This window comes from Penaeus vannamei, chromosome 27 (assembly GCF_042767895.1).
Source record: "Penaeus vannamei isolate JL-2024 chromosome 27, ASM4276789v1, whole genome shotgun sequence".
Lineage (NCBI taxonomy): Eukaryota > Metazoa > Arthropoda > Malacostraca > Decapoda > Penaeidae > Penaeus > Penaeus vannamei.
In genome coordinates, this window is record NC_091575.1 from 12,855,035 (window position 1) to 12,867,534 (window position 12,500).

The 12,500-nt window shown below is 42.4% G+C and overlaps 1 protein-coding gene across 1 annotated transcript in view; it reads left to right on the forward strand.

Moving 5' to 3' along the window:
- Window positions 1-637: 637 nt before the first annotated feature.
- The window catches only part of m (miniature), an 88,657-nt gene continuing 76,794 nt past the window's right edge, over window positions 638-12,500 (forward strand). The window contains exon 1 of the mRNA XM_070140836.1: window positions 638-938. The gene's annotated coding sequence lies outside the window, so the exon portion shown is untranslated. The remainder of the gene's footprint in view (window positions 939-12,500) is intronic.

Here is a 12,500-nt window from a genome sequence, read left to right on the forward strand (position 1 = left end):
CCCATGCGACATACTTCATTTCGCTCTCTAAATACATATTTAGGCCTATATTAGTACGCAATGTTCTCTAAAACCCGGTTTTGCACGGTTACAGAATCCAGAAATAAAAACTTTCTCATACCCTGATTTTCAAAACGAACCTGTCGCACACCTTCCACTAGCTAATCAGTGCCTCATGCAACATCACGCATTATAAAGAAAAACATTTAAGTAACATGCTCACAGCTGATTAGAAACTGAGGTTGCTTAGCCGTCCTTCGTCACGCCGTTATTCTCCAAACTATTTTCTAGAACAGCATCAGATATCGAAGTCATCCTCCGAATACGACTGGTCTGTTTCGAAACTCGTTCGGATTGCTATGCGGAACCGGGGAATGGGACAAGTACATTTTAGGAAAAGGGAGTTTCTCTCATTGTCTCCCTGTTGACAATGGATATCCAAGATGCGTATTTTGGCCCATTTTAGAAAGTACATTGTGTTTATGGTTTGATTATGCCTGCGCCTGTCTGTGAATGAAACGACACGCCCGGCCGAGCGTGCGTGCGTGCGTGCGTCGGGGCGGTCCGGCGGCGGGACGGGTCGGGAAGCCGGCGTAGCGAGGGAGGCGCTGTAGCGAGGGAGTCAGTGTCGCCCCAACCGTGCACGAGAGAGGAGTGTGTACGCTGTCTTCCGGAGCCCCTTTCTGAGACCGGTGTCCCTCCCCCACGCAACCCCCTGCAAATTACGGTCCTCGCCTGCTCCTGCTTCGGGGAAACTATTCAAGCGCCCTCTAGGATTGGAACTAACGATGTGTTTTATGAATGTAGTTGTTATTTAGCTCGCTTATGGTGATTGTGACGGAGAATTGCAAAATTGTACGATTGGATAAGTGTCAGTTCGGCATCGAAGTCTCCGGGTGAACGACTGTAATACACATACCTACACGGAAATTATTAAGGTAAGTTATCTTCTGAAAAGTTCGTTACGCCACTAAATCCTTACAACGACAATGCTTGCTCGTGATACGTACCGTTATCACACAATCAACTGAATTAATAAGGCACGTTTTCCTCCAGAAAAGCCATTTGCAGAGTTTTTGGAATTTCAAGTGAATCGTTAACATGAAACAGCATTATAGATCGTATTTACTTTTTCCTATATTTGATATCCAGTTCAGTGAGGATACAACTCTCAACGTAGTGTTATGCAATCGTTACCGTACCGTTTGTAAGAAATTCTCATAGGGGCGCCTGGGTTAACTCCTTCCATTGTTGAAAGGACGGGTACGCATGCCAACCCACTCGCAATTAACTTCCCTGAGGAGTAATATGTGCTATTAGGGCGAAATTACGCCAAGGGGTATACCTGAGCATACTTCATAATGGGCAGAAAGGCAAAAAAAGCAGGGATGGCAAATCATGGTACGTGAAAGAATCCTGTGTTGTTTTTACGTGTTATCAGTATGTTGATATACATGTTTATGACTCACTGATGACATACGTATGCGAACGCTAATACACAGCGCACATATCAAGTAGAATGAATATATAAATAAGCGATAGAACCAGACTGCCGATTGCATTCCTGATGTGGCACGAGGATGTAGGTCATTCTATCTACTGCCTCACACGCGCACTGTGCCAGGCCCTTCACCTTGGCAGTCAGCTCATCTTCCTCTGCCAATGCCATGGTCACTCCAGTTCCTGTTGTAGATTCAAGGAATCATGTGTATATGCGTATTTGTATATATCTTTTTTCATATTTGTGTGAGTGTGTGTGTGGGGGGGCGGTATGTGGGTATCTGGGTATGTATGTGTGCGTGTTGGTTTAATTTTGTATCTGTATACTTACAGTATGTTGTGAGCGAGAGTGCGAATGTTCGTGTTTACGTAACTTTCAACTCATAAAAGCCAATGCATATGACATTTGCATTTATTAGATCATATTCTGCGTTACACGACAAAAGTTATTCCCTGCGGAGTTTTAATCCTATCTTACATGTAGGCTTATTAACGGTAGACTCGTTGTGTGTCGCTTTCTTCACTAATTTTTCCTAATCGGTATAACATTCAGTAATTTGTAGTGATTTGATTATGCATTATGAAATGAAAATGATACGTCTTGCGGCTGTTTCGTTGTTAAACATATCAGGGATAAAAATATTCAAATCGCATGGTACTTCCTCTGCATGTCGACTAAACTTTTTATGCTTAATGGCTTGAAATAGATAAGATACTTATGGATTTGCTTTCCGGAAAATCCATATATGAATTATGTCACTCCTATATTTTTTACTATAGATCTGAAACATTTTGAATTCCACATGTCCAAAGCTTCCACATGTGTACTGACGGAAGATAGGGATAATGTAGACCGAAAGAAATTTTTTTTAAATCATATTTTGTCGATGTAATAGGCTCTTCAGAAACCAGAATATACCATGGTAATCAGCTGCCTTCCAATTATGTTAATGAGATATGTAATCTCCAAAAACGACGGTGACAAAAGCCTTAAATTCACTTTATATTCAGCTTTCCGTTTAATTATTGGGTTTGTATAACAAAAAAAAAATAAGATCTATAGCCGTATCAGCTGTTGCTTGAAATGTGTTTTTCGAATAAGGGTATGCATGAGAATAAAAAAATCCACAAGGCAAGGTATATGGACCATTTGGGCATCTTATCCTCGTTAGAAATCTGATGAAAATAGATATATGCAGAGGTTTTATTAGTTCTCGTGCCTGCTAGAATTCTTGATTTTTATTCATACATTTTTTTTCAGCTTTTGTTGTCTGTCAAGGTCTTTTATATCCTATAGCCTTTTAGTCTTATTTTTTTAGTCGGTTGGCGACAACACACCGTCTAGTGCCAGGGCCACTACAAAACAACCTCATCACCATACCCCCTTCCCAAAACACACACACACACACACACACACACACACACACACACACACACACACACACACACACACACACACACACACACACACACACACACACACACACACCATTTACTAGGAATGCCACACATCAACTGGGGCATTCTAAAATACCCGGGCACTGACATACCGAAACCTCCACGGCTGACCGTTCAAAATACCCGGAACCATTTCACAATACGCGAGCCACAACTGTGTCGCCAGGTAGCACTCGAGCTACAGCCTACTAATCCGTCCGATCGCTTGCTCATTGGGTTATCAGGCAATCATGGAGTTCAAGATAACACAGATCGAACCGTATTCATGTGGACAAATGTGGAAAGGTATGAATGAGAACGAATATCTTCACAGTACAAGAGATGTATTTGACCGGTTTCGATTATATCTTCGTCAGAAATACATGACGAAGATATAATTTCTGAGATATAATCGAAACCGGTCAAATACATCTCTTGTATTGTGAAGATATTCGTTCTCATTCATACCTTTCCACAATAACACAGATCATTACTGAAGCGAAATACTTGAAGCTCTGCGATATTAGTCGTGGTCAAAAATCTTGTCGAGCATTTCTCGAATTCCGTTTCGAGCATCCGTTGAATGCCAATATTTGTATAGGCTAAGACAGATTCGAAGCTTCAATTCATTAAAGGACTTTTGTTCGTCACTGTACAGGACGGGGACTGTCTGAACTATGGTAGCCGATTATGGTATTCGGACAGACAACTGTTTATGCATCTGCCCACCAACCCATGCGCGCCGATGACCATACATCCCAACTGGGGCATCCCACAACACAACAAATTAGCCCCCCCCATCTCCCCCAGCACAGTCACCATATGACTATCACCATCACCACCACTGTTACATCACCGCTGACACTCGAGTTGCCAGTACGGTCCGCAGGTTGCCATATGGGCGACCGTTGTGTGACCGCAGCCCCGAAGTCCCATGTCTATTCGCCCGCCGTCAGCCACCCCTTCGTTGACTCACCATAACCCCCGCTATAGGCCTAGGTGGCACTGTACCGCGTCTGGCGATGGTGACTTGCACATATTAATTACCCAGTTGGTGTTTATATTCGCTTGAGTTGCAGAGTAGGATTTAGCCTCGTTTGCGCGATGATACAGAGCATATAGGGTTGCGATTCGAGGTTGTGAATCTTTGCAAGTATTTGAGCGGCTGGTTATTAAAGTTGTTTATGATTTTTCTTTTTTTTATTGTGAATGGATGAGACAACCTACTAACTGAATTAGATTTGTAGTTCGATGTATATATTTTATTTGTTTATTTTACTTATTAATTTATTATTTTTCTATGATTGTATGATGCAGGCTAAGCTGTGACTATCTTAATTTATGAACCTGACTATTGCATTTGTTTTTTGATTAGTGGTTAATGTTGACTATCAATACATCTCAGACGTAACTAGCAGTTAGGGCGTGTGTCATTTGGAATGATAATTACCAGTCGTAATTTATGCAAATGATAATCGGCTGTCATGTGTGACGGGTGGTTTGAGTAAATATTATTATGAGGCGCTGTTGGCCGTTGCTAATGAGGGGGTGGTACTGTATTTTCATATATTGATTGTCTGAATGAGTAAGGTCTACGTTTGAATATTCGTTACACTTAGAAAACAGATTTATTGGGATAAGATAATGGGTGGTTGAAGGGTAATGAGCATCAATATATTTATCAGTGGCACTCTTTTTATTATATGGTCAGGGTTGATATGTACATGTAATATATATATATATATATATATATATATATATATATATATATATATATATATATATATATATATATATATATGTATATATGTGTGTGTGTGTGTGTGTGTGTGTGTGTGTGTGTGTGTGTGTGTGTGTGTGTGTGTGTGTGTGTGTGTGTGTGTGTGTGTGTGTGTAATAATGATAATGAAAATGATAATTATGATAGATGATATGTCATATATGTATGATATATATTCATATATACACATATATTTACACACGCACATACATACACATACATACATTCACACATACAAACACACATACATACACATATACACACATACAAATACACACAAAACCGAACACGCCCACGCACGCCCACGCACACGAACACACACACACACACGCACACGCACACGCACACGCACACGTACACGCACACGCACACGTACACACACACACACACACACATGTATATATATATATATATATATATATATATATATATATATATATATATGTGTGTGTGTGTGTGTGTGTGTGTGTGTGTGTGTGTGTGTGTGTGTGTGTGTGTGTAGATACATTTATGTTTATATTATATATATTTATATATACACATACTTATATAGTCACACATACGCACACACATATATATGTATATGTATATATATGTATATATATGTTATATATATATATATATATATATATATATATATATATATATATATATGTATGTATATATATTATATATGTATATATATGTATATATATGTGTGTATATATATATATATATATATATATATATATATATATATATATATATGTATGTGTGTATGCATTTACATACGACATTATACATTCATAATGCGAGTGTGTCGCTAGAGAGAACTGACCGCGCTGCTTAACCTTAGTCTAATTCCGACGATTATGACCGAAGTAAATCCAGAATCGGCCAGCATTAAATCACGTGTACTAATTAAAAGTAAGAATCTGAATGCATTCAGTTCCGCTAGAACGTATTCCATGTGATATTTTCTGTCGTTTATATGATTTATTTTTCTAACGCGAATGACGATGTGGAACTTGAATCCACGATTGAGATTTAATCGTATTACTAAGCTGTTCTACAAATATTGTTGCAGCATAAGATCCGCAAAGAAGATTGGGTCAAGGGAAAGTAGTGGAATAAAAGAGAGAGAGAGAGAGAGAGAGAGAGAGAGAGAGAGAGAGAGAGAGAGAGAGAGAGAGAGAGAGAGAGAGAGAGAGAGAGAGAGAGAGGTATATGTATATAGAGTTAGAGATTGATAGAGATAGAGGTAGACAGAAAGAGAGGTAGATAGATAGAGGTAGAGGTAGAGGAAGATAGAGAGAGAGTGAATGAGTGAGTGAGAGAGTGAGAGGCAGGCCGTAAGACGAGTAAGTGGTCGTCACATAACATTTCGCGCCATCTGGGATGAGGATGGATCGTTGACTTCCTTGCGCTTGCGATTACTGCATTTTTAGACAATCACTCTTGCTGTATATTCATCCTACGGTATTTGGAATTATTTTTTTGAACTTCTTTTTATATCGATGATACGTTCGTTTCGTATCACTGTAAAAAAAAAATGTTCTTGTAGTTCCTTCTCTCGAAAATCGCATCCCGTCGACTTCAAGTGGTTCTCCGATGCTCTTTTTTCGTCTTTCTCCCGCCATAAATTTAAACCGAAATTCTCTTTTTTCTTTTTTTTCCCCCGCCATAAATTTAAACCGAGATGAATATCCAATACGTAGTAGCTAGTTCCGCGGTGCCGTTACGTTCGCAGTATGGTTCAGCGGATTCCGAAGCGCACGAGAGCAGCAGCAGGAGAGCTAGCTGTGCGATGCATCATGGCCGGCCGCCGCTGCTCCGTCGGTTGCTGTGACGAAGGAAAGGGCTGTGGCGCCAGCTGGTGGACGCGTGGAATTGAGATGCCGGGCGTTTTGTATGTGTTTTTTTTTCTGAGGTATTCCTAAATTGGAATTCCTTTTGATGTTTAGGATTATGTATTTTTTGTAGGCATAGCTTTATCATTGTCGTTATTTTTGTGATGATAATGGTAATTGTAAGTTTATAGTTATAATGATAATGATGGTTACGAACTTGTTAATGATATTACTACGACTACTGCTGCTAATGATGGCGATAGTGCTATAGCACTATATATATATATATATATATATATATATATATATATATAGCACTATAGCACTAAAAAAATGATAGCACCACCACCAACAACAACAACAAATGCAACAACAACAACCCCAACCACAACCTCCACCACCTACCACCTGTAGACCTTACGTCAATTAAAAAACAGATCTTCGCAGGATGTTCTCCAATATCATTACGTTACAGTACATTTGTTGTTATTGTTCATCTGGTGGTTAAGAAACAGATCTTCGCAGGATGTTCTCCAATATCATTACGTTACAGTACATTTGTTGTTATTGTTCATCTGGTGGTTAAGAAACAGATCTTCGCAGGATGTTCTCCAATATCATTACGTTACAGTACATTTGTTGTTATTGTTCATCTGGTGGTTAAGAAACAGATCTTCGCAGGATGCTCTCCAATATCATTACGTTACAGTACATTTGTTGTTATTGTTCATCTGGTGGTTAAGAAACAGATCTTCGCAGGATGCTCTCCAATATCATTACGTTACAGTACATTTGTTGTTATTGTTCATCTGGTGGTTAAGAAACAGATCTTCGCAGGATGTTCTCCAATATCATTACGTTACAGTACATTTGTTGTTATTGTTCATCTGGTGGTTAAGAAACAGATCTTCGCAGGATGTTCTCCAATATCATTACGTTACAGTACATTTGTTGTTATTGTTCATCTGGTGGTTAAGAAACAGATCTTCGCAGGATGTTCTCCAATATCATTACGTTACAGTACATTTGTTGTTATTGTTCATCTGGTGGTTAAGAAACAGATCTTCGCAGGATGCTCTCCAATATCATTACGTTACAGTACATTTGTTGTTATTGTTCATCTGGTGGTTAAGAAACAGATCTTCGCAGGATGCTCTCCAATATCATTACGTTACAGTACATTTGTTGTTATTGTTCATCTGGTGGTTAAGAAACAGATCTTCGCAGGATGTTCTCCAATATCATTACGTTACAGTACATTTGTTGTTATTGTTCATCTGGTGGTTATTAAAACTGCTCTCGACGAAGTTCCCGCTTTCACTTTGTCATATGCTCACTGAGTGCTGTTTCATCATGAACGCTGATTTTTTATGTTAATTATCATTCAGCGTTCAGTGTGCGTCGATAAAGTTTCTCTCATCTGTTATCCTCCTATTCTCATTTTGGCTTTCACTTCCACTCGTTAATTTGATAAGTTCTTAATTAAGTGCGATTTATTATTGATTGGACATTTCGGTGTTATTCTCTCGCTCTCTCTCTCTGTCTATTTATCTATCTATCTATATATCTCTCCTTCCCTCCTTCCCTCTCTCCCTCTTTCTTCTCTCTCTCTCTCTCTCTCTTTCTCCTCTCTCTCTCTCTCTCTCTCTCTCTCTCTCTCTCTCTCTCTCTCTCTCTCTCTCTCTCTCTCTCTCTCTCTCTCTCTCTCTCTCTCTCTTTCTCCCTCTCTCTCTTTCTCTCTCTCTCTCTTCTCCTCTCTCTCTCTCTCTCTCTCTCTCTCTCTCTCTCTCTCTCTCTCTCTCTCTCTCTCTCTCTCTCTCTCTCTCTCTCTTTCTCTCTCTCTCTCCCTTCCTCCCCCCCTCTCTTCTCTCTCTCTCTCTCTCTCTCTCTCTCTCTCTCTCTCTCTCTCTCTCTCTCTCTCTCTCTCTCTCTCTCTCTCTCTCTCTCTCTCTCTCCTTCCCCTTCCCCCCCCCTCTCTCTCTCTCTCTCTCTCTCTCTCTTTCTCTCTCTCTCTCTCTCTCTCTCTCTCTCTCTCTCTCTCTCTCTCTCTCTCTCTCTCTCCCCTTCTTGTCTACTCTCTTTTTTCCTCTTATAAGTTTTCTTGTTTTTTTCGGATAAAGACGAAAATGGTTTAATATTCGTGCTTGTGTGTTTGTGTTTTATGTTTGTGTTTGTGTGTGCGCTGGTATGTCTGTACGCGTGTATGATTTTTAAAAGACTTGTTTTCTTTTTCATTCAATAACTGCCGTGTACCGTTTTCATGTGTAGAAATATAAGGCTTACCCCCCCCCCCTTCCCTAATTCAGAAAGGTAAGACATAAATCGCATCTTAGCGAAATATAACCTTCTCGACCACACTGAAAAAAAAAACTCGAAATAAATTGTCTGTTTTTCTCATATATATTTAAGTAATTCTTCACAACATTTTGACGAGTGTGGCCACAGCCTTCGGGACTCAGCAGAAGAAAAGTTTATCTACGCAGCAGGGAGCGGAAATGCCGACCCCCCCCCCTCACCCCCTCCTCCCCTTACTCTCCTTTCGCGAGTGAGGGTTAGTACTGACTTATGGGGGGAGGGGGGAGGGAGGAGGGAAGGGGGGGTGGGGGGGTGAAGAGGCCATGGGGGTGAGGGGGTGAGGGGTGGGGTGGGGGTGGTTGTTTTCTGACTTTTAAGCTCAAGTTGTATTTTGAAGTTGTTATTTTAGTTGCTGTTTTTTTGTGTTTGTTTTTTCCCACTTTTTTATTTACCTTTTCTTCTCCCCACTCTCTTCCTTTTATTAATCTTCCCTGCTTCCCATTCTCCTTTTTTTTTTAATTTTCTATCTCTTCATGTCTTCCTTTCCCTATTCTTCCCCACCTCCTCCTACCCTCATTTCTTCCTCCTCCCCCTCTTCCTTTCTTCACACTTTCCTCTTCCTGTTGCCTCCTTTTTTCTCATTTCTCCCCACTTCCATTCTCTCTTTCCTCCTTCCCATCACCCTCTCCCACTCTTCCTCTTACGCCTCTTCCTCAATTCCTTTCTTTCTTTTTCCACTCTTCCCATCTTCACCCTCCCTCTTCTTCCCTCCTTCCCCCTTTCCCATCCCCATTTTCTTCTATTTCGCCACCCTCCCTCTTCTTTCTCCTTTCCTCCTTCCTCTTTTCCACCCTCTCTTCTTCTTCCACTTCCTACCCTCTACCCCCCACTCTCTTCACCCTTCCTCTTCTTCCTTCTTTATTCTCTCCTTTTCCAATCCCCTCTTCCTCGTCTGCTCCCCTCCGCCCCTTCGTCTTCTTCCTCCTTTCATCCCTCCTCTTCCTCTTCCATTTCCTCCCTTCCCCCTCTTCACCTCCCATCTTCCCTCCTCCTTCCCTCCCTCCCTCCTTTTTCACCCCCCTCTTTCTCTTCCACTTCCTCTTCCTCCCTTCCCCCTCATCACCTCCATCTTTCTTCTTCCTCCTTCTCTCCCTCCTCCTTTCTTCAACCCTCTTAAACTTCCCCTTCCACTTCCTCTTCCTCCCCTTCCCCCTCCTCACCTCCATCTTCCTTCTTCCTTTCCTTCCCTCCCTCCTCCTTTTCCACCCCCCTCTTCCTCTTCCATTTCCTCTTCCTCCCCTCCCTCCCCTCCCCTCCCTCCCCTCCCCTCCCCTCCCTCCCCTCCCCTCCCCTCCCCTCCCCTCCCCTCCTTCGTGCTGGAAGTCCGTGCGTCTCGCTAGGTCACGGGGTCTCCGGTTGAGTTATTACATCAGGGCTAATAATCGAGGGCGGGGGGGGGGGGGCGGCGGCTGGGGGGGGGGGGGGCACAGCGGAGGTCCACGTGATCGATGTTCACTACCGGCCGACCGAAGGAATGTTCACGGGTCTGGGACTGCGAGGGAACGTTCGGGGCTTGCGGGTTCCGACTGAAGGTTCGTGGATTGCGGGTTCCGACTGAAGGTTCGTGGCTCTCGAATTACGATTGAACGTTCACGGCGCCTTGGATTTTGACTGAACGTTCATAGCCCTCGGATTTCGACTAAACGTCTATGGTTCTTGAATTACGATTGAACGTTCGTGGTTATAGGGTAGAGTTCTGATTGAACGTTCGTGGTTATGGGGAGGAAACGTTCGACTGTGAACGTTCATGGATCTTGGAATTCGACTGAACGTTCAGACCTCTTGGATATCGATAGAAGGATTCTGATGTTGAACAGCGTTTTTGCCTTTTTGAGTTTTCGCTGTGTCTCACCCCATAAGATTTTATTACTATGTGCTTCTCCCTATTCTCTCCCTTCTCCCTGTTTTCATCCATGCTTACTGCCCTTTCCTTTTTCGTCTCGCGATTTAATTTCGCTTCGTCTCTCTCATCTCACTGCTTCTCCTTCTCTTCTTCCTCCTCTTGCTCCTCCTCTTCCTCCTCCTGCTTACTATACATCTCCCTCTCCCCCCCTCCCTTTCTTCCGCCTCCTCCTCCTCCTCCTCCCTCCTCCTCCTCCTCCTCCTCCTCCTCCTCCTCCTCCTCCTCCTCCTCCTCCTCCTCCTCCTCCTCCTCCTCCTCTTGCTTCCCATACATCCCCCCTCCCTCCCTTTCTTCCGCCTCCTCCCCCCTACCCCTCCTCTTCGACCCTGACCCTCTTACCAGACTGTCAGTCAGTGGAAGGTGACGAGTAGCCTCTTCTAAGTGGCGGTCAGGCGGACATCATTTTACGTCACCTCGTCAACGCCAACGTCAGCCCCGCCTTGTCAGCCCCGCCGTCAGCCACGCCCCGTCAACGTCAGCGCATATTTGGTGTAGGTTGGTGTGTTATTAGCCTGCGTGCTGTCTTTTTTTTTTTTTTTTAATAGGCCTATGCGGTTTAAAGTGTTTTTAGGCCTGTGTCGTTTAATTCAGGCTTTTGCTGCTTCCGTTTATTGTGCTTCTGTTGGTATTTATTTGCTGTTTTTTTTTTATTATTTTTTCTCTCTTTTAACTACTCTATACATCGAAAAAACATCAAATACCAAGCAATAAAACGAATAATGAAGGAATACCCAGCATCCTCAAATCACCCTAAAGAATTAAGTAGATAAATAAATAAATGAATAAATGCTTTAAGGAGGTAAAAAATGAATAGATAATGAAAGTAATAAATATATAGGTGATCAAAAGATGAATACTTAGCAGGAATGATAGATAAATAATAGAATATACAGATACTGAATAGATAAACAGGTGATAAATATATAGATAAATAGACAATAAATATATTGGAAATGTTTAGAGAATGAATACGTAAATGCGTAAATAAATAAATACGAATGCGTAAGTAAATGATATAAATAAAGAACCGATCATAAAGCCACCGACACCGACCCCATTCGGGCCATAAACATCGGCCGACTCCTCCCCGATCGACGCCGGTCTCGGTCCGAGTGATCAGCGGCGCCATGACACTTCCGTCCGCATCGGCGTGACACCTGCGGACGACGCCGACGCTTCCTCCCGATTCACCTCACGAACGCGGTCGCGACGTCGGAAATCGGGCCGGAATTGCGCACTCACGCTGGCTGGCTGTGGCGGATGGTCGCGTTGTGCCGTCGGCGGTGAGGGGGGTTGTGCGAATAAGGTGGGGAAGGTAGATGTGCGAATAAGGTGGAAGGGGTGTGCGAATAAGGTGGGGAAGGTAGGTGTGCGAATAAGGTGGGGAAGGTGGGTGTGCGAATAAGGTGGGGAAGGTAGGTGTGCGAATAAGGTGGGAGGGGTGTGCGGATAAAGTTGGGAGGGGTGTGCGAATAAGATGGGGTAGTGTGCGAATAAGATGGGAAGGTTGTGCGAATAAAGTGGGGGAGTTGTGCGAATAAGAAGGATGGGGTGTGCGAATAAGATGGGAGGAGTGTGTGAATAAGGATATTTTTTCTTAGTTTTAAGTTAGTCATGTGTGGTTATTTCCTTAGTTTTCTATTTATTCTTTGCGTTTTTTATAACCTTTATCTATATATTCATTAATTGTGTTAGT